This window comes from Bison bison, unplaced genomic scaffold (genome assembly GCF_000754665.1).
Source record: "Bison bison bison isolate TAMUID 2011002044 unplaced genomic scaffold, Bison_UMD1.0 scf7180017864334, whole genome shotgun sequence".
Taxonomy (NCBI): Eukaryota; Metazoa; Chordata; class Mammalia; order Artiodactyla; family Bovidae; genus Bison; species Bison bison.
This window is the reverse complement of record NW_011494906.1, coordinates 101,595-123,561: the sequence shown is the minus strand read 5'-3', so window position 1 is coordinate 123,561 and position 21,967 is coordinate 101,595. Positions and strand designations below refer to the sequence as shown.

Here is a 21,967-nt window from a genome sequence, read left to right as displayed (position 1 = left end):
AACCATAGCCTTGACTAGATGGACCTTTGTTGGCAAAGTAATGTCTCTGCTTTTGAATATGCTATCTAGGTTGGTCATAACTTTCCTTCCAAGGAGTAAGCGTCTTTTAATTTCATGGCTGCAGTCACCATCTGCAGTGATTTTGGAGCCCAAGAAAATTTAAAAAAATAAATAAATAAACAAGACCATTCCATTACTTCATGGCAAATACATGGAGAAACAATAAAACAGTGACAGGCTTTATTATCCTGGGCTCCAAAATCACTGGAGATAGTGAATACAGCTGTGAAAAAAAGAGATGTTCATCCTTGGAAGATAAAGCTATGAAAAACCTAGACAGCATGCTAAAAAGCAGAGACATTACTTTACAGCAAAAGTCTGTATAGTCAAAGCTATGGTTTTGCCACAAGTTGTGATAGATGTGAGAGTTGGACCATAAATAAAGCTGAATACCAAAGAATTGATGCTTTTAAACTGTGGTGTTGGACAAGACTCTTGAGAGTCCCTTGGACTGCAAGGAGATCCAACCAGTCCATGCTAAAGGAAATAAGTCCTGAATATTCATTGGAAGGACCCATGCTAAAGCTGAACCTCCAATACTTTGGCCAATTGATGGGAAGAACTGACTCATTAGAAAAGACCCTTATGCAGGGAAAGATTAAAGGCAGAAAGTAAAAGGGAAGACAGAAGATGAAATTGTTGGGTTGCATCACCGACTTCATGAACATGAGTTTGAGCAAGCTCCAGGAGTTGGTGATGGACAGGGAAACCTGGCAAGCTGCACCCCATAATATAGAAAAGAGTTGGACATGACTGAGAGAATGAACTGAACTGAACTGATGTACAGAGGACATCAGGGAGCGGGCAGAAGTCTTTGGGGTCCAGTCAAGCCTGTGGCCCTGGTGGGAGTGGTGAAAGATTTAGGTGGAAGGGGAGGCTTCCCATCCTCTGGTGCAGGTCCTTGAATCCAAGGCAAGGAGCACAAGATTTTGAATGTATTACCAAAATATTGTTTTCTAAAAAAACAAAAAACTGTTTTATGCAGGAGTGAGAACTTTGACTGAGTCTGTTCTCTAGATTTTACTGAGGGATATGGAAGGGATCTGGAGTGGGCTGAGTCTGAAAAAATTAGGTGACCAGCTGCTGGAGGGCTAGGCTTATGGTAGCCATTCTGCACTAGATGGAAAACAAATCCAGAGAAAAAGTGTCCCTTCTGAAGTGTACATGCCAATGTATCACATTGTTTCAGTAGATCACTTCAATGGTGTTTTGGGACAAGCAAGAAATGCATGATGGGTGGTTGGCTTTTGTCAATTCCTATGGGTTGTTCGATGACTAAATGTTTGGTTACTTAACTGCATGGTCGGAATTACGCTTGGGAAAGAAAACTAGATGAGGTCCACACACATTTAGACATTAAACAGCAAGCATAGGAAGGATACTAAGGCAACTATAGGTAATTTAAACATGAAGGGCCAAATGGGGAAAGATACATTTAACAGGCTGAGATTGGGCTGTACAGGTTGCCATAGTTGTTGCTATGACAAGTAGCCATAACAGCTACGTGTTGCTACTCTGGAGATGTGGGAAACTGACAAGAGGCCAAGAGCCTTTACAACTTTCCTTGCAGTGTGATTTCAGGGGAGAAGTAGTTGAAAAGGAAAGACTGACTGGTAAGGCTGAGAAAGTGAGTAATCATTAGCTCTTGTGGGAGCCCGGAAAACAGAAGCATCAGCTCAGTCAGAGTTCTGTGTCACAGTTCAGAAATAGATGTCATTTGGCTTGAATCAATATTTAGCCTTGGGAATGGCAGCCATAACTTCTAAATAGATTTCCTTCTCCCCAGGTGGCAGAATAATTCATATTTGTTCCAGACTCAGGAACCCAGAAAGCCCTCTCAGGTCCACTTGCTCTTTGCAGGCACACATGCAATCTAGAAGGTGGAATTATCATCATGGGGCCCATTTTCCAGATGAGGAAACTGAGGTTAAGAGACTTGATCAAGCTCACACAGCTAAGCATGTGAAAAGCCAACCACAAACCCAGGGTAACAGTCCTCAAATTGTGTGTTTTTGTTCCACACCCACTGGGAGTGGTGGGTGGTGATCTGGAAGAAATGCTTAGGCAGAAGCAAACAATATTCATGTTTAAATTGAAGAAAGTAAGGAAAACCACTAGAACATTCAGCTATGACCTAAGTCAAATCCCTTATGATTATATAGTGGAGAGAAAAATAAATTCAAGGGATTCAGTCTGGTAGCCTGAAGAACTATGGATGGAGGGTTGCAACATTGTATGGGAGGTGGTCATCAAAACCATCCTCAAGAAAAACAAATGTGAGAAGGCAAAGTGGTTGCCTGAGGAGGCCTTAAAAATAGCTGAGAAAATAGAAGAAGTGAAAGGCAAAGGAGAAAGGGAAAGATATACCCAATGGAATGCAAACTTCCAGAGAATAGCAAGGAGAGATAAGAAAGTCTTCATAAGTGAATAGTGCAAGAATTAGAGGAAAAGAACAGAATTGTAAAGAGTATAGATCTCTTCAAGAAAAGTGGAGATACCAGAGGAACACTTGATGCAAAGATGGGCACAAAAAAGGACAGAAAAGTCAAAGACCTAACAGAAGCAGATGAGATTAAGAAGAGGTGGCAAGAATGCACAGAAGAACTATACAAAAATTATCATAATGACTGGGATAGGGATGATGCTGGGGTCACTCACATAAAGCCAGATATGCTAGAGTATGAAGTCAAGTGGGCTTTAGGAAGCATCACTACAAGAAAAGCTAGGGAAGGTGATGGAATTCCAGCTGAGCTGTTTAAAAATCCTAAAGAATGAGGTTGTCAAAGTGCTGCATTCAATGTGTCAGCAAATTTGAAAAGCTCAGCAGTAGCCACAGTGCTGGAAAAGGTCAGTTTTCATTCCAAACCAAACGAAAGGCAATTCCAAAGAATGTTCAACCTATCGTGCCATTGTGATCATCTCACTTGCTAGCAAGGTAATGCTCAAAATCCTTCAAGCTAAGCTTCAACAGTTCATGAACTGAGAATTTCCAGGTATACAGACTGGTTTGAGGCAGCAGAGATCAAATTGCCAACATCCATTGGATCATAGAGAAAGCAAGGGAATCCCAGAAAAACATTTCCATCTGCTTCACTGACTATGCTGAAGCCTTTCACTGTATGGACCACAGCAAACTGTGGAAAATTCTTAAGGAAATGGGAGTTGTAGATCACCTTACCTTTCTCCTAACAAGTCTGTATGTAGGTCAAAAAGCAGCAGTTAGAATCAGACACGGAATAACTGAAAGATTTAAAATCGGGAAAGGAGAATGACAAGGTATACATTGTCACTCTGGTTATTTAACTTATATGTAGGATACATCTTTCAATGTGCTGGTCTGGATAAATCCCAAGCTGGAATCAAGATTGCTGGGAGAAGTATCAACATCCACAGATATGAAGATGACACTACCCTGATAGCAGAAAGCAAAAAAGAGCTAAAGAGCCTCTCGATGAGGAGAGGAGATGAAAAAACTAACTTAAACTCAACATTCAAAAAACTATTCACAAAAGGATACTCAACATTCATGGCATCCAGTCCCACCACTTCATGGCATATAGATGAGGGAAAAGTGGAAACAGTGGCAGATTTTATTTTCTTGGGCTCCAAATCACTATGGACCTTGACTAGAGCCACAAAATTAAAACACACTTGCTCCTTGGAAGGAAGAAAGGCTATGAAAAACTTGCACAGTGTATTAAAAAGCAGAGACTCACTTTGCTACAGAGGTCTGTAGTGTCAAAGCTATGGTTTTTCCAGTAATCAGGTACAGATGTGCAATCTGGACTATAAGAAATGGTGAATGCCAAAGAATTGAGCTTTTGAACTGTGGTGCTTAAGAAGATTCTTGAGAGTCCCTTATACAGCAAGGAGATCAAACCAGTCAATCTGAAAGGAAATCAACCTCTGACCCCTGCTGTCTCAGCTGAGGCATCTACTGAGGGCCTCCAGGTGGAAAGAATGGATGCTTCCACTGCAAAAGTGCCTAACCATGGCAGCTCCAAGCAAACAGTTCATAGCCTCACCCATGGAGAAGCTCAGAAATGCTGAAGGCTCTGTGTACCCTGGATCTCTCAATACATGTGTTGCATTCTCCCCAGCAGCATTGGAGGCCAAGCAAGGGGCATTCTGGGCCCTGGAGGAGGGAGATGGCTTAGGGATTCACTGGGGCCACCATTTACCATGTAGGACTGGAAAGGGAAGAGCAGGCATATGTGGCAGAGAGCTGGTGACTGGGGTGTGGGAACAAGAGGGAACCAGCTCTGTATGAAGTACCTCACCCAAACTCCCCTGGAGGACAAGCCCAGTGATAAGATCATCTGAGATGGGATGAAGACAGTCTATTTCATTACCCCTCATAATTCCTCTGAATGAGGAGGTGGTGGAGTTGGTGGGTCATCACAAACCCTTCCATGGCCTAGACTATCTCCCAGTCGCTTTCTTTGGGGCTGCCTCTCCCCAGCTTCAGTCTTGTAGTTCTGGAGGAAATTGACAATCATGTGTGCTGCTGGGTCATGGCCACACGACCATGTAAAGCCAATCATAGGACCCCATGACCCTGCCAGGACGGCTGATCTAGGACTGTAAATGTGATCTGAGGTGGGTCATTCAGAGAACACCCTTGAACTCTGATGTCTGCAATCTTTTCTTTCCTTATTGGAGATGGCTTCAGGATATATAACCCTAGGGCAGGTAGTCTGGACTCCCTCACTAAGTGTAGAAGCCTTAATGAAGAAAGTTGTCAGGCTAAGACTATCAAAGAAGAGGGAATGAAACAGTGAGTGTGTGAAATAGAGAACTGATGACTTCTGATTTCTTGGGTCCAGTCACTGAGATCTTTGTATTTGCTCTGAGTCTTGTGTCCTGTATTCCCAAAATCATTTCCATGAGTCTCCCCTTTCCTTGAAGCCAGGTGGAGGTGGGCTCCTCTCAACTGTGATTCAGACTTGGTTCTAGATCCTTCCTGATCATTGTACACCTCCCAGACACAAACAGAGGCACCCATTTGTTTCAGCACCATTACGAGTAAAACCCTTTATTCTTTATTGAGAATAAGGTGTGCAGACCACCAAATACAGTTCACCAGCATCCTGGGCAAGAGTACTCTAAGTGTGATTTAGTGTTTCCTCAGAGTGGCCTTACTGATTCCTGAACCACTCCAAGCATTTATACTGCCTGTGCCAGGCCAATCCTGTCATTTCCTCGATCCAAGACTGAGAAATACAGCCTCAGGAAGATGTCACCCAGCATCCAGGTCTCCCTAGATGTCCTCACTGTGTTCTCTTTAAAGGTGGTATAGCAGTGGCCTCTAGAATCCTGGGGGAGCCAGAGACACACACCAGTCAGCCTGAGCCCTTATATGTGACTTCCATAAATATCCAGACCCAGCACAATTCTTTGTTTTATGTCCCTCTTTTGGTAAGTATCAATGGATTTTCTCCTTAGCAGGGGATATGAGAGTTCATCCACAACCAAAAAGGGCCAAGACATGAGGTTGCCATGAGGAAGGGTGTGCAGGAGGGGAGGACTGGGAGTTGGGGATACAGAGGAATGATAAACAACAAAGTCCTACTGTAGAGCATAAGGAAATATATCAAATATATTAACTATCCAGTCATAAACCACATGAAAAAGAATAAGAAAAAGAATATATATTTCTCTATGTGTATAACTGAATCACATTGCTGTGCAGCAGAACTTAATGCAACATTGAAGATTAGCCACACTTCAATAAAATTTTTAGAAAAGAAAAAAGAGTGTCCATAGTTCTCCTCTCTCCCTGTTTCTTTCCTGCTGACTCCTGCTCCTTGTTTTTTCTGCAGAGAATGCTGGTTCTCCTCCTGCATCCCCACAATACATACTTTATTTAAAAAAAATTTTTTTTGTATTGGAGTATAGATGATTAAGAATATTCTGAGTTTCAGGTGGACAGTAAATGGACTCAACCATATGTATCCATGTATCCTGGTCCCAAAAATACCCCTCCCATCCAGGTTGTCATATAATTAAGTGGAGTTCCCTGTGCTACACAGTAACTAGTTGTTGGTTATCCATCTTAAATAGAGCAGTGCCCACAACACGTTCTTGAAGACTTAACTTAGGAACGCTGGGAAGCCTCCTTCAGCCCGCACTCTCCCTCTTTGGCCACTCCAGGCTTGGGTGGATAACGTACTCTGGTTCCTCATTCCCACCATTCAGTCCATAGCCCTCATACCCCGAGTAAGTCCCCAGTGCCCCAGTGCAGAGCACCTTGGGATGCCATTTGCATGGAATCCAGTGCAGTTTTGCCTAGAACCAAGCAACCCTCCACATGGCTCCATAAGTTTACAGTTTTAGAATTCCTGAAATTCCCTCCCTTCCTCAAAGCTTCTTTGAGCCCATCAGCCAGCTCTGAACTCCCACAGGGAGCTGACATGAAGCCTCCACCCTGTGCTGGGGCTGAGCAATCACTGTGCACCCTTTATTCACATTAGCATCCAGCCTCCCCACAGAGGGGTTGGGTAGCCTGACTCACAAAGGGGGCACCCGGCCAGAGCTAGTGGATGATACATCTGAGAACTAGGGTGACCATGTAATTTATCATCCAAAGCAGGAAAACTGCGAGAAGGGAAGGGAGACTGTTAATCCCTATGGTGGGACACTGTGAGTGTCCCCAGCCATTCTCCCTGTCACATGACTTATTTCAAGGACTGCTAGAGCTGACCTTCCGTGTTCATCCATCTGAGGGTTCAGATTGAACTGAAGCTCTTTGACACTGAGGACCTGAGTGTTCCCCTCTCTTTGTGACTCCCACCGTACCAGCATGGCGTTATGTCATCACATTTATTTCAAGATGATCAGTGTTCCAGACGGCCCTTTACTCTTTTCTTTTTTTTTTTCCTTAAATAATTTTTTTGTATTCATCATTGTTTTATTATAGAAATTTTATTTTTAAAATTTAGATATCTCTTTTTTTTTTACTTTATAATATTGTATTGGTTTTGCCATATATCAACATGAATCCGTCACGGGTATACACATGTTCCCCATCCTGAACCCCCTACCCACTTCCCTCCCCATATCATCCATCTGTGTCATCCCAGTGCACCAGCCCCAAGCATCCTGAATCCTGCATCGAACCTGGACTGGCGATTCTTTTCTTATATGATATTATACATGTTTCAATGCCATTCTCCCAAATCATCCCACCCTCTCCCTCTCCCTCAGAGTCCAAAAGACTGTTCTATACATCTGTGTCTCTTTTGCTGTCTCGCATACAAGGTTATCGTTACCATCTTTCTAAATTCCATATATATACGTTAGTGGGCTGTATTGGTGTTTTTCTTTCTGGCTTACTTCACTCTGTATAATAGGCTCCAGTTTCATCCACCTCATTAGAACTGATTCAAATGTATTCTTTTTAATGGCTGAGTAATATTCCGGCCCAAGTGGTTCGTCTTGTGGGAGGTTCTGGCCAGCCCCAGGGCTCAGCAGCATCTGCAATAGTGTAAGTTGGCCTGCAGAGGGCGCCCTCCTCCCAGCAGCAGCCCAAGGGTTCCTGCAAGTTCCTATTTGAGAACCACCCCTCAGGGTTCTCCCCTCACCTTGAGGATGTAGGCTTGAGCTGGGACTGGGTAGTTGATACCATTGATGGTGAAGATAATAGAGGGCAGGGTATTGACCACAAAACATGAAACATAGTGCTGTTAGAGACAGAGGGAGAGAGGTTGGCCCTGGAGATCCTTCTTGTGTGTAGAGACTGGGAGTGACCCTGGGGCATGACACGTCACCCCGGAACCCCTTGGCGTGGCGCCGATGAGCTTCTGGATGTTATTGACCAGTCTTCTTGGGCCAAAGATCAGTGATGTCCCAGTATCCACAAAGGCCTTGCAGCTGCCAGAACAAACAATAGCCTTTCTTTTCATGGAGATGCTGAGAGACAGTGTGACAAAGCAGGCATCAAGGTCACTCTGAGTCTCCCCAGAGCTGCCTTCTTCCCGACTGTCTCCTAAACAGCTCTTTGTCTCTTGCCCTCATTACCTTTGCTCCCTACACGGCACCTTCCTTGACATTCTTGAATGCAGTACTTGAGTACACCAGGCTCTTTTGCACCTTGACACAAGCTGGTCTTCCTTCCTAGAGGAGCCCCCTCCCCTTTGACTAGCAAATTTCTTCTCATCTTCCAGATTCCAGCTTAATTGTCATGGTTTCAGGAAAGTCTTTCTCCCAGTGTTTATCAGTCTCCTTTCTTGACAGTCTCTTTGTAGACACTTCCTCATGTCTAGCATGTACCAAAGTCACAACTCACTATGTGTGTGTCTCATTTCCTGTGCATCTGCCTTCTTAGATGTGAGGGCAAGTTTTATTCTCCTTGCCTCCCTAAAGTGCCTGGCACACAGTGGATGCCCAAGGCTTGTCTGTTTAGTGAGTGAATGAAGACTGTGAAAATAATGAATGAGAAACATCCAGACAGCTGTATCTGGTGGGGAACAAATAACAGGTCAATCGCAGAGTGAAGATGGAGATTTGCGAGGGCAGCAGATTCTCATAGTGGTGGGAGAGCGGGGCTCCTCTAGGAGAGGGTGTCTGCCAGCACTGCTCCTACAACCAGCTCAGACCCTGAGACCCTGGCCAGGAAATACATGACTAGCCCACAGAAACTCCAAAGGACAGGTCAGCTTTTGTCTGAGAGTATCACACAGAATCCTATCAATTATGCCTCCCATCCTCAGGTCACTCCTGGATTCCACCTTCCTGATTCTCTGTTATAGTCCCTGCCCCACTGTGTGCCCATGAACGTGGGGTGTCTTTTTGTTAGTTGCTTTCACATCTTACGACTTCAGCAAATCTCTCTACACTGCTCAGTAGTTGCTCCTTTAGGAGACCAGTTCTCCCCATTTGCTCAAGACTTTCCCTGTTTTTAAACTGACATTTATCTGTACTGAGAACTTCCTATGTCCCAGGTAGCCCCGGACAGTTGGTCATCTTATACCTCTGTTCAGGCTGGAGAAATTCTCCCTGATCCTCTGTTCACCACACTGTAGAGTCCTCTAACCATGCTCCACGCCTCACAGGGCAGTGGGTGCAATCCTCTCCCAGCTGCACAGACCTCTCTGGACCCTTTTAGGACCCTGGTCAGAACCCTGGTCAGAAGGCCAGGGGATTATGAACACATGGGTTGTTTGTGTATCTATGTGCTTGTGTGTTTGTTTGTATTTGTGTTTGTATGTGTGTTTGTATGTGTCTCTGTGAGTGCCTGTGTGTCTCTGACTAGCTATGCATGTTTATATGTGTCTCTGTGTATGTTTATATGTGTCTGCTTGTGTGCTTCGATGTGTCTGTGTGTCAGTGTCGTTGTGGGTGGTGTATATGTCTGTGTGACTGTGTGTCTGAGAATGCATTTGCGTGTGTCTGCCTGTGTCCATGTACAGTAGTGGGAGCATCACTTGGGCTGACCCTCAGAGGGAGAGGCTTACCGGTCCATGTATAACTCCAGTCTCCCGTTTGGATCAATGGTACCCAGTTGAGTGCTCCCTGGCAGTAGGATTTATCCACCCCAACAAACATCACCACACTGCCTTTCACCCTGCAAGTGTAGAGAGAAGAGAGGGGCTGATCCTTGGAGGACAGTAACAGCAGCACTGTCTGAGAGCTGTGCTGGTCCACCCATCAAGGCCCTAATAAGGTCCCCATGTACAGATGCAGAAATTGAGGCTAGGAGAGATTGAGATCCAGACTGAGGTCGATTACTGGCTAATGAGTGGCACAGAGGAGGTTAGAAGCTGAGGCACCTGTCTGGGCTCCACCCACTATATCTTTTGAAGATGCCCTACCTCCGGTGACCTTAGTGCTCAGATAAAATCAGAGGACATGGTGCTGAAGCATAATGGCTTTCTCCTTGTCCAGCTTGTCATTTTTTCAGGAAACTCAAAGCCTGGGAGTTCTAAGGGTGTGGGTTCAGGGCACCCAAAGTTGGCTCCACTGGCCTGTGACCTCTACTGTTCAAAGGGCCCCACACTCAGAAGGGACCCCACCTCTGCTCTCCCTGTCTTGAAATGCCTAATATTTCTTGAACAAGAGGTCCCACATGTTTGTTTTGTGTCCCACACTTTAATTTTCACTAGCTCCTGCAAATTGGGTAGCTGGTCCCAGGCTCCCGGTGGAATGCTAATGAGGAAGGAACTATGTCCACCATCCTTCTCCTTCCTTACTTATCAAATTCATAAGCAAATCGTATTGATTTTCCCTCCAACTTGTTTCCCATTGCCTTCCATTAGTCTTCCTCCTCACTCAACCCCCTAGACTGAGTTACTGGTCTTGAGCCCAGGAGCGGGGTTGTGGTCCAATAAAACGTTATTTATAAAAGCCAATGGTGAAGCCAGGTACAGCCCTGGGGCTAGATTTATCCTGGGTTAGATTATCTCTCAGAATTCTTCTTTATCAAGTGTTCTATAAATTTTGTGCAACTAAAAGCATCTTAAAGCTAATTTGGAGAAAGTGATTTTCCATCTCAGACTTACTTGCTCAAGTAGAAGGCAAAACAGGCTCAGAAATGGCACCTTGATTCTTCAGGTTGGAAAAGATGGGGATAGCTCCAAAGACAGATAAGTTGGGGTAGTTCAAGCCCAAGATGCCATCAAAAGGTGCACCCTCACACCTGTATTCCACAAAGCTTAGACTGAACAGCTGGTCAGTACTTACAAGGTCCCCAAACTGTGGGAGAGAAGAGTGTTCCCACTTACAGATACGTGAAGTGGGGCTAGGACTGGGCTGGGGTGCATTGACATTAGATCCTCAGAGAAGAATTGAGGCTGGGCTCTGTCTTTGGTGGCCCACAGACGGTTAGACCAAGCTGGGAGGGCAATTTGGGTTCCATTTGTGAGAGGCTGTGAATTTTAAAACATCTGCCCCTTTGAAAAATACCACCTGAGTAAGTCAAATTGGCCTTGTGGCTTCTGTCCAGGTGGGGCAACCAAGAGTCAGGCCAGGACCCATTGGTGCCCCCTTGTGGACAAAATGAGTTGAGAGCAAGGTAGCCTTCTCTGGCATCACTATGACCTAATGACAGGAATGGACTGAATTCTCTAAGGTACTGTGGATTCTGTATCTGTCCAGGAAGACGGAAGCCAAAAACACAGTCTTGCTTGCAGGGATCTATGAACCTACTGCCTCGGAAATTCACTTTTGGGGATATGTGTGTATTTGTGTGAGTGTGTATGAGAGAGAAAGAGAGAGGGGAACTACTCAAGTACTTTGGGGAGGCAGGCCATACGTTTTAATAGACTCTCAAAGGCACCCTAGAGTGAGAGCTCATTTATCAGGCCCCTTGACATCTCTGCCCTCCAGTTTCCAACTATGGATACCTGAAGCCCTTGACTGCCCCCCAGGGTCCCCAGATCAGTTTTATCCTGTCCCCAAACACCCTACAGCAACTTCAGTCCTGAAAAGCCAGCCTAACTCCACCGTTTACCACATGTGTGCCCTCAGCAAGGCCCTTGCTGTCTGCACCTCCGTTTCCTCATATGTCTCATGAGCTAATCAGACCACCTGCTGTGTGGTGTTGTTGCAGGATTAAACCAATTATTATCTGAAAGTGCCTGGAACAGTCTGTGAATATAAACGTGGGTGCTTTTTAACCCTTTTCTCACTCCCAGCAAAATGAACCTTGAACTGCTCATGGGCAGAGGAGCTGCAAGTCAATCTCTGGGTTAGCTAATCTGTTTGCTCGTGTGTCACCACGGGCACTGCCTCCCCAGGCACAGGATCCTGTGGGTAAGATGGTCAATATCTATGGGAGTTAGGCTAGGAAGGGTCCTGCCAGATGGTCCTGTACCTGTTTTGCAAGCAAGGGTCACTCCATAGCCAGTCCTGACTCAGCTTCTCTTTACACGTTACCCAAACAGTGTTATAAGCAAGAAATCCCTTCATGCTCCCAGATCCATAGGTGATCCTGAAGGTGTTTTGGGTAGGCCAGAAGGTGGAAGACTTGTAATGTCTGAACCTAACTTGTGTAGCTACAGACACAAGAGATGAGTGTCATCAGGTGTCAAGGGTAGAAACAGGGCGGCAGGGCAAGTGAAGGATGGTCCAGGTAGGGTGTATCTGTACTCACAACAGGCTGGACTGGGGCAAAAGAGGGAAGGCACCCACAAGTCAGATGAGCCTGTGTCAAAGATAACCTGGAATTCCTGAGGGGGTGTTCCAATGGTGACGTTACCCATGTAGAGCATCTACAGGGAAAAGCAGGGAGTGGGTTAGTGCAGAAGTGGCTACCCTCTATTCCCACACTGATGTCTCCCTTTGGGTGTCATATATTTCTTGAGATCACTTTCCAACCACTGTGAAGCTCAAAGCCTTTGATCACAGAGGTGCTTACATTTGATATTTTTTTTTCCTATGCTACATTGTGTGCAGGATATTGATTCTATCACCAGGCTTTGAAGTGGTACCTCCTGCATTGGAAGTGCAGAGGCATAACCACTGGACCTCCAGGACCGTTGGACACTCAGGGAAGTCCTGGTGCCTTCATTTGAGAAACTCTGTAGTCTCTTCAAACCCAGCCTTAGCACCCCCTTCTCCAGGAGGTCCTTCTTGATCAACCCCAGCCACTCCCTCTAAACTCAGACCACATTCAATCAACACCACACAAGTGACCCTTTTTTTTTTGACATGTATGTACTGTCAGGCTGGCATGGGCTTTCTTGAAGACAAAATAAGCACTTTTTCTAATCTAAAAACAGTAACGACTGTGTTCGATTCTGATGGCCTTACAAGCAATACGGGTTAGGTAACTTTTTACTGCTATGGTTCTTGCATCTGTGGAAACTGAATTCCTCTGCCTGGTTATTCACAATTGCTTTGCAATTGGGTCTACCTACTGATCAGAGATGGTTCACTCTTCATCTGTAACTAGTTGACTCCCTTAGTTCAGAAGGAACTGCTGCTCCTGCTGCTAAGTCACTTCAGTCATGTCCAATTCTGTGCAACCCCATAGACAGCAGTCCACCAGGCTCCACCGTCCCTGGAATTCTCCAGGCAAGAACACTGGAGTGGGTTGCAATTTCCTTCTCCAGTTCAGGAAAGTGAAAAGTGAAAGTGAAGTCGCTCAGTCGTGTCCGCCTCTTAGCAACCCCATGGACTGCAGCCTACCAGGCCTCTCTGTCCTTGGGTTTTCCCAGGCAAGAGTACGGTAGTTGGTTGTCATTGCCTTCTACTCAGAAGGAACAATCTCCCTCAAACTAATGACACATCTTTGACACAGAAATGGATGTTTACCTGCCACCTGGTAATTTCTGGGCCCAATCACCAAGACAAGAGTTGAAGATGATAGTACCTTCTCCTCTGCGTGGGGCCCGTTTTGCCCAGTGTTTCTGCCTCCTGCAGGAACCATAGCCCCAACATCCCACATGGCATCTCCAGATGAGCCCCAGTGCTAGGTTAGAGCACCAGGGGGCGCTGTGGAGCGCCATCCTCCCAAAACACACATCCATGATGTTCCTCAGGGGCTGAATAGTTGTATTTGAGCCACGAGAAGAAATCTGAGACAGTCTGTAAGCATGTTCCTTGAGGAAATTGTTCAGCATGTTTTTTCACTGAGGGTATTTCTCATTGTCTTCACTTTCCTTAGAGGTATTCTTTTCACCAAACATTTGACAAAGAAAACAAAGAAGATGCTACATTTAGCTGTCAGTGTTAAGCTATAACTGTCATTGTAATGGCCCTGTGTATTTTCTCATAATTTTTATGAGTCACCTTATTATATGAATTTTATGCATATTCCATGACAAAGACATAGGTTTGAATAAAGATTCTGTTCTGTAATATTGGGTAAGCCATATGACTATGTGGGGTCTCAGTCTTCCCTTGGTAAAATGGTGGAATGTAATGATTCAAACCCTCCATATAGGACATCTTGGGGATAGTGAAGTGATGGATATAAGGTGCCTGATAAATAGGAAGTCTCAACAATGACAGCCACTAGCATTGCTGTTGCCATCCCACTGTATCCTTCTCATAGAAGCTCAGGGAAGGAGGTAGAAGGGGGGTTCCTGTCCTCTTTTACAAGGGAGGAATTTGAAATTTAAGAGACTTGTGAATTGGCTGTGGTCACACTGCTTGTCAGATATAAAACAGTGTATAAGTAGCCTTCCCAATCTTTCTCAAAGTTGAAAGAGAAGAGAGAGTTTAAAGAAGAATCCAAAAGATAGGGAACAAGTTCAGGAAATGTAGAAAATTAAAAGAAAAGTTAAAAGAAAACACCACAGAGAGAAATACACTCACAGAGACTTCCAAAGGGATGGAGAGATACATGATAGTGATACAGAGATGCAGACATAGACATATACACACTGAAGTAGAGAGGGAACAAAGAACATGCTAAATAAAAGGTAGAAAAGTGCTTTCCACAGGACCACACCTACATCTGCACTGACTGTGCACTGAGCAATTGCAAGGAGTTCCAATTTCAATAGGTCATGACATGATTGGACCCCAGAGTTGTGCAACTATGCAAATCTACACCAAGAACCGTGAGTCCCACAGTTCCTATAGCAAGGTACTTATCAATATTTAAGGGTTGAACTTTAAGATTGTCAGGGAAATATTCCATTCTGTTCTAAACCTGATGAGTAGAAGAATAATCAGATGAAAATAAAAATCACAGAAAGGAAGATGATGTGGCTTACAGTCTCCATCCTTACATGACTCTGCAATCTGAGAAGGGCACCAGCCCGAGGAGCACAACCACTTCATACTTCTTTCCTGGCTCCAAGTATTCAGAAAAGTCCTGGTTCTTAGCATGTAGTGGTGACCGGGAGCCCCTAGTTATATATGCTCTGGCATGCCCTAGTTTAGCCCTTTAGGCCAATAATAGGTCTGAAAAGAACACAAAGTTCTCGATAAAATCTTTACCTTCATCAGTGTCCTTGGCGAGTGGCCCTTGAAGCTTCACAGAATACAGAGAATTGAACTTAATCTCTTCCTTGAAGGTTGGTTGGAAAATCAAACTGATCTGCATGGACATCTAAGAAGATGGAGAACCTTGCCTACTTGGAGAAAAAAAAACTGCTAAGAACATCATAAAAATGGATACTAAGGGCCAGGCTCGACGTTCGTGGTTTCGTGTCATCTTCCTAGCCACTTCATGAGATATGCATTGCTGTCTTCGTTGGAGAGGAGATTGCTAGGAGAATAAGTTGTCAAATGACAAAGTGAAGACCTCAGGGACAGCCCAGGGACATATAACTGGCTTTAGGTAGTGGGTTTAATGGCAGACATCAGGGGCACCTATGATGCCAGGCTGCATCAAAGATTTAGGGCAGAGCAGTACTTCAATTGCATGGTTTCAGTATTGGAAGAAATGTCATATGCATCCACAAGATATTTTATAGCATCCAACAAACATACAAGGAAGAACTGTGCTAGGGTCTGGGTTAAAGGCTTCAAAGTCAAAGTTGATGAAGACAAAAGTAGTCTTTATCTTAAGAGAGCTAGCAGTCTAGTTCTCACAAACTCATGGCCCCAGGAGGCAGGAGATATGATACTAGGATTAGGTGGGCATGTTGGACCCTCGGCAGCACAGGCCTTACCACTGGGACAAGCCTTTCCTCCACTTCACCCATGCTGGAAAGCAGGCCAGTTGGCCATGTTTTCAAGAGAATCGGAAGTTGGGATATTTATGTACAATCTACTGATTTTAATGTTAGCAATTAATTTTTTTCCCAAAAAACAGTGGGAACGAAATCTCCACAGCGATGTGCTAGAATCAGCCTTCAGTCTCTGCAGGTTTTTATTTCTCGCCTAGAGTTGGGAGTGCAGTGGGGACACAGAGGAATTTAATTCATGTCGGTTGATTTAAAAAGAGACTGAATGTGTACTGAACATGTGTGTTTCCTTTCTACTTATAAAGAAAGATCATCAGGGACATACAAACCAACAAAATTTAAATGCTACCAATACAATATTATAAAGTAATTAGCTTCTAATTAAAATAAATAAATTTAATTTAAAAAATTAAAAATAAAAATTAAAAAAAGGAAATTATTCTCCCCAAAAAAAGAAAAATGGATATATTTCTGATATAATTTCCCCACAGGGTCTATGTCATGAAAAATTTTGTCTGCCAAACCAAACATACAAAAAAATAATTTTGAAATGTCTTCCCAATCAAAGAAGACAAAACAACTGTGGCAGCCAAAGTAAAGACAATCGTGTTTAATGACTCATCCAGGACACCCAGGGCCTATTTCTGCATGAGATCTATCCATGCCTGTCCCTTGAATACAACAGGAGCCTCTCCTGTTGCCAGGTGTATTTAGATGTGGCACTGTGACTTAATGCTCATTTTTGCATGGTGTTTAAATTCAGTTCTGGTGGATAAATCCCAACAGGGGGAATATGATGTCACTGACAAATAACACACACATATGCCCTTTGAACTATGGTGTTGGAGAAGACTCTTGAGCATCCCTTGGACTGCAAGGAGATCAAACCAGTTCATCCTAAAAAAAAATCAGTCCTGAATATTCACTGGAAGGACTGATGCTAAAGCTGAAGCTCCAATTATTTGCCCACCTGATGGGAAGAACTGACTCATTGGAAATGACCCTGATATTAGGAAAGATTGAAGGCAGGAAGAGAAGGGGAAGACAGGATGAGATGGTTGAATAGCATCACCAAGTCGATGGGCATGAGCTTGGGTAAGCTCCAGGATTGGTGATGGATAGGGAAGCCTGGCATGCTGCAGTCCATGGCTCTGCAAAGAGATGGACATGACTGAAAGGAGTGAACTGAACTGAACAAATTGAGAACAAAGAGACTGAAAAATCTAATTGCATCAAGCTGGTGACTAGCTGCCCATAACAACACATTACTTAAGTGGCTTTAAAATTCAGAATTATGACTGCATTCAGAGTGGACTATCTTCTAAGGAAAAACAAAAATACTGCCCATCCAAAACAAAACCAAATAAAATCAAAAGAAAAACAGGAAATAAATCTGAAACTATATTCAACAACTTACTGTTCCTCATAACTTCTGTTATTGTGACAGAATCACACGCATGTTAACAGGTAAAAGCAAGACAATAATTAATACTAATGTTCTGAAGTAAGCCTTTCAGTGGCTAGAAAAACAGTTTCACACATAACATAAAGAAGTTTAATTCAAACCCTGCTGTCTTAAATCTTGAACTGAAAGCACAAGTTTGTACCAACTAATTATATTCCTTTTTATTCTATTTTTTTTAATAAAACGCGTACTTCCTACTCTGACCACTATAAAGCCTAGAAGCAATGACAACTTAATAACAGTGACTATTCTGAGGTCTAACATGTAGCTTCTAAATATATTTCCCAGCAGACAATGCATGGATTCTTAAAGAGATGGCTGATTTCAGGACTGGGTAAAGAAATGCAAAAAATAATCTTGGGAATCGTGAAGGACCAGAAAGCTAAGGGACTTCAAAGACCAATGGGGACTGGACAGAAAGTTTAGGAATCCAAATGAAAAAGCCAAACATCTACCAGTTTGTTGGACAGAATGATGTTTCTGCTTCTCAACACACTGTTTATGTTTCTCATAGCTTTCCTGCCAAGAAACAAACATCCTCTGATTCCATGGCTGCAGGCACCATCCACAGTGGTTTTAGAGGCTAAGATGAAGAAATCTGTCACTGCTTCCACCTTTTCTCCATCTATTTGCCATGAAGAATGGGGCTGGATCCCATGATCTTAGTTTTTTAATATTTAATTTTAAGCTGGCCGAATGTGTCCAAATGTTAATAGGCAACATCTAATTTGTCACTGTGATAGATTGCTAGGGCACCAACTCACCATTCTGAGCACTGAGAAAGGGAAATAATCATCAATATTTATGCTATTTTTGTTTCTATTAAGCATAGGTTAATGTAACTACAAACAGTTCCAAGAAAACAAGCTGGACTGTCCCTTCTGGGGGTGATGAGAGAGTGATGGGGGCAGCTATAATACAGATGAAGCCTCACTCACTGGCCTGCAGCTCATCTCCTGCTGTGGAGGTCTGGTTCCTAATAGACCAAGGACTGGTACTGGTCCTGACCCACTGTGCTGGTACTGTGGACTCCTGCTCTAAACCCAAGAGTGGAACATTCTGTAAGACAAACCACCCTGCTTCTGCCCAGTTTCTGAACAAATAAATGGCATTAAAATTGGGAGAGGAACAGTTATTTACTCTTAAAGGAGAACAACCGAGTGCAACATATGACTACATTCTTTCAATAAACTGTGAAAACTGCTTTTTGAGAATCAGGGAAATTTGTACATGGACTGGATATTAGATGTTAATTTTATTGGGAACAAACGAGCATTTTTTTCACATCCTATCATTTTACCCCAAATACTCATTAAGTATATTTTGTGAAATGTTCATCTTGTCCCTAAAACACTTCAGGAAAAATGAATAAAGAGTAAAAGAGAGAATGAAATGACGGTCTGTCTTGATTTAAAAACAGATCTGCATAGCTGCTATGGATTGAATTGTGTCCACCCTTGATTCCCAATGTGGTGGTATTAGGAATTAGGGCCTTTGGGAGGTACGCAAGTTGACATGGGGTTTTGATGGTGGTCCCTCATGATGGGATTATCCTCTCCCTCTTTTTCTCTCATATTCTCCCTCTTCCTCCTTCCCTTCCCCCACCACAAATGAGAACATAGCAAGAAGAGAAAGATCTGATGCAAGTCAAGAATGTCTTCACCAGGAACTCAGTTGTCCACCACCTTGATGTTGCATAGTCTCCGGTCTATGACAACCTGTGGGACTAAGAGGCTAGTTTTGTAGTTATTGATGCCAAATGATGAAATATAGGGTTCATAACACTCTTCTTTCTTATATTTGTTATGTTTCAAATCGTTGTGTAGTAAGAAGTTTTTAGAATGAAGCTTCTATCTTAGTGATACCCTGAGGGGCCCAAGATAGCAGATTCAGGCAGGTCCCCAATGAGTGAGTGTTTGGAGGACCACATGCTCCTTACTCCAACTCTTCTCTTGCCATCTGAAAACCATCCCTCCATACCTGACAATCTTACCTCCAACCCTATTTGCATCTCCACTCCCCTTCTAAGCTACTGAGTCATCTAGTTGGAGATCTTGATGATTCCGGACAGGGTCTGGAAGGAGACGGAATGCAAATATTTTTTAAAAGAATGATCTGGGCAGACCCCTCCTTGGTTTTCCCTTCTTTATTGCCATCTGCAGGTGAGGGATAGGGCCTGGGTAGAGAGGAAGCAACAAGTGAGGCTGCATGTATATTTGCAAGAGAAGGGATGAGGAATTCACAACCCAGTAACCAGGAGGTGGGCAGCTTGTACAGGGCCCAGGAGGGAAGGAAGAAGCACTGGGAAAAGAATAGTGGCTACCTGAGAGCCAGACCTACCTGAGTCTTCCTGTTAAACTTGGAGGTTGTGTCCTTCCTGCTTGAATTTCTGCTCCAGATTTGGAGGGGATAGAGCTGTACTCACTGCTAATGAGTCACAGGGAAAGGAACAGCCTCCAACAGGAGCCCTTTGATTCCACTCTAACTGTGGGTATCATCCCAAGCCAGAGAGCAAATGGCAGGTCATCCAAAAGATGACCTACTTTAAATAGTATTTAAAATACTACAAAATTTGTCTAAGAGTCCTGGCATATCTTGTTCCCAGAGTTTTTTAGGAGAGATGATTCATTAGCTTAATTTGGGTTCTGCTGAGGAATCTACAAGCTTCCCATTGGTAACTTCTGACTTATAACTACCTGATCTCATCCCACAGAACCCAAATGATGGAAAGTTCCAGTGGGCAAGGCCTCTAAGGTCCTCGGTGTCACAGCAGCTGTGTGCCAAGTGGTCTACCACTCCCAGTCCTGAGCCCAGGACCCATGAACATCACCAGACAGTTACAGCCCCCTGCCCACCAGAGGCGGCCTCAGCATCCTCAGCAACACCCACCTCTGAGCCCCTTGTCCACTGATTGGCACTGAGCTTCAGTCTGGAACAAGTGTTCTGCGGCAAGTCCAGTCTCCCTCATCCAAAAGATGGGAAACTGAACCCTGGGGTGTATGACTCACCTTAAGGCTGAAGGTAAGTTAGTGAAGACTTCGGACCCAGGAACTCTGGTTCCCAGGCTACGAACTTCCAGGAAGGGAAAAATGAGAGAAAACTCCATTGCATCCACTGCTGGGTAGCTCTCAGACGTCTGCAAGCACCAGAGTGGAAGTTCCTTTCCCTTTGCCCCTCAAGTCTGATTCTGATTTTATCAGCAGACCTGCCTCCATGTAGCAGCAGGAAAGCAATATTCAGGGCTGTTTCTTCTGGGTTCCAGGCACAGTGGGGGAGCCCCAGCTGTAGTGACCCCAGGAGGAAGTCCTGCAGGTGGTGACTGAATCACTCCCAACTCAGAATCCCCAGAGCTCTTGCTCCTCATTCACACAACACAGACCTTGGGTGACTGGATAACATGCACCTGCATTCAAGCGAGAAGCATTCCTTTCTCAGCCTTCTGGTAACTTAGATAAGTGTCTTATGTTTCCTCAGGGAACCACTGGCTGAGCGAGGCTGGGGTCTTAGACTACCCTGGATGAAACGGATGTGTTCCCTCCCTCTTTGATGCTCAAAATAGACCTTGGAGCTTCAAAGGCCTTGAGAGAGTTACAATCACACTTATGTTTTTTCAGGACTTTGCTTTATGAATCTGGTTGGAGAAAAAGGACAGAAACACAGGACAAGGCTGGACATCTCTGGGTTCCAGGTGACTGTGAGTTGAGTTCCATCCACCAGGCTTCAGAGTCAGGTGCTGATGTTATTCACAAGGTACCTTTGAAGAAGGAATAGAGGAAAGAGTTTTTGGGCAGAGAGGAGTGTGGTCAAAGGGCCATGGGAATCACACAGGGCAAGATGAAACAAGAGTCATTACTTGCTTCTTTGCTCTATCAGTTCCTTGGCATTTCTACTCCTGAGAACAAGTACATGGAGATAGTCAGAGGCATTGGTGCTTCCCCTGGCACCTGATGCTCCTGGTGATAACCAGTTTGTGTACACATCCCTGAATCCAGAGCATATTCAGCCTCGTGAGAGCCCCAGGTCTTCCCTTCTTGGGAAGGCTGACATACCTCATTGCTGCTAACTCACAACTGAAGCATGGGATGAGGTCATGGTGGTTGACCTGTAGGCCAAGTTCCAAGCATGGAAGGAAGATTGGCAGTGGAAGGGTAGCCATTAATTAAACTTGGTTACCTTGGTCCTTAGCAGGGGCTACTTCCCACAACTACAATGTTTTCTCCCAAGCTTTTTGCATGGCCAGGTCCTTCTCAACATTTACCATCATCTCAAATGAGTCTCTCTCAGGCTTGCTTTCCCTGGCCACTGCACTCTCACAAGCACAGACCCTCATCCAAAAAGTGCCTAGACATTTCCCTCCATCAAAACAATAATTATAGTTACCAAAGTGGAAAGGTGGGAGAGGGATAAATTGAGAGTTTGAGATTAATATCTGTATACTACTTTATTTAATAGATAATCAACAAAGACCAACTGTACAGCACAGGAATTCTGCTCAATAGTCTGTAATAACCTGTATGGGAAAAGAACCTAAGAAAGAATGGATACATGTGTATGTATAAGGAATTAATTTCTCATACAAATAATATTAATACAATAATGTAAATTGACTATACTCCTATATAAATTAAAAGCTGAATTTTGAAAAATTCTTATGTCTAGAGATTCATGGAGTTCTTTAGACTCGCAGGATTCCAGATACGATGCTGGAGATGGCAGAGTGGGTGCAGGAATCGAGACATTATCTGAGGTTGCATTTTCCTGAGCTTTGTTGTCTTCTTGCTTCTAGTGTCATCTTTGATTTGTCTTGGAGGATCTAATATAAAGGTTCCGAGACACCAGTTCAGTGTTAGTTGAAGGATGA

The 21,967-nt window shown here is 44.1% G+C and overlaps 1 pseudogene; it reads right to left on the bottom strand.

Moving 5' to 3' along the window:
- Positions 1–5,226: 5,226 nt before the first annotated feature.
- LOC104998650 lies at positions 5,227–14,838 on the bottom strand (annotated as a pseudogene).
- Between the last annotated feature and the right edge of the window lie 7,129 nt (positions 14,839–21,967).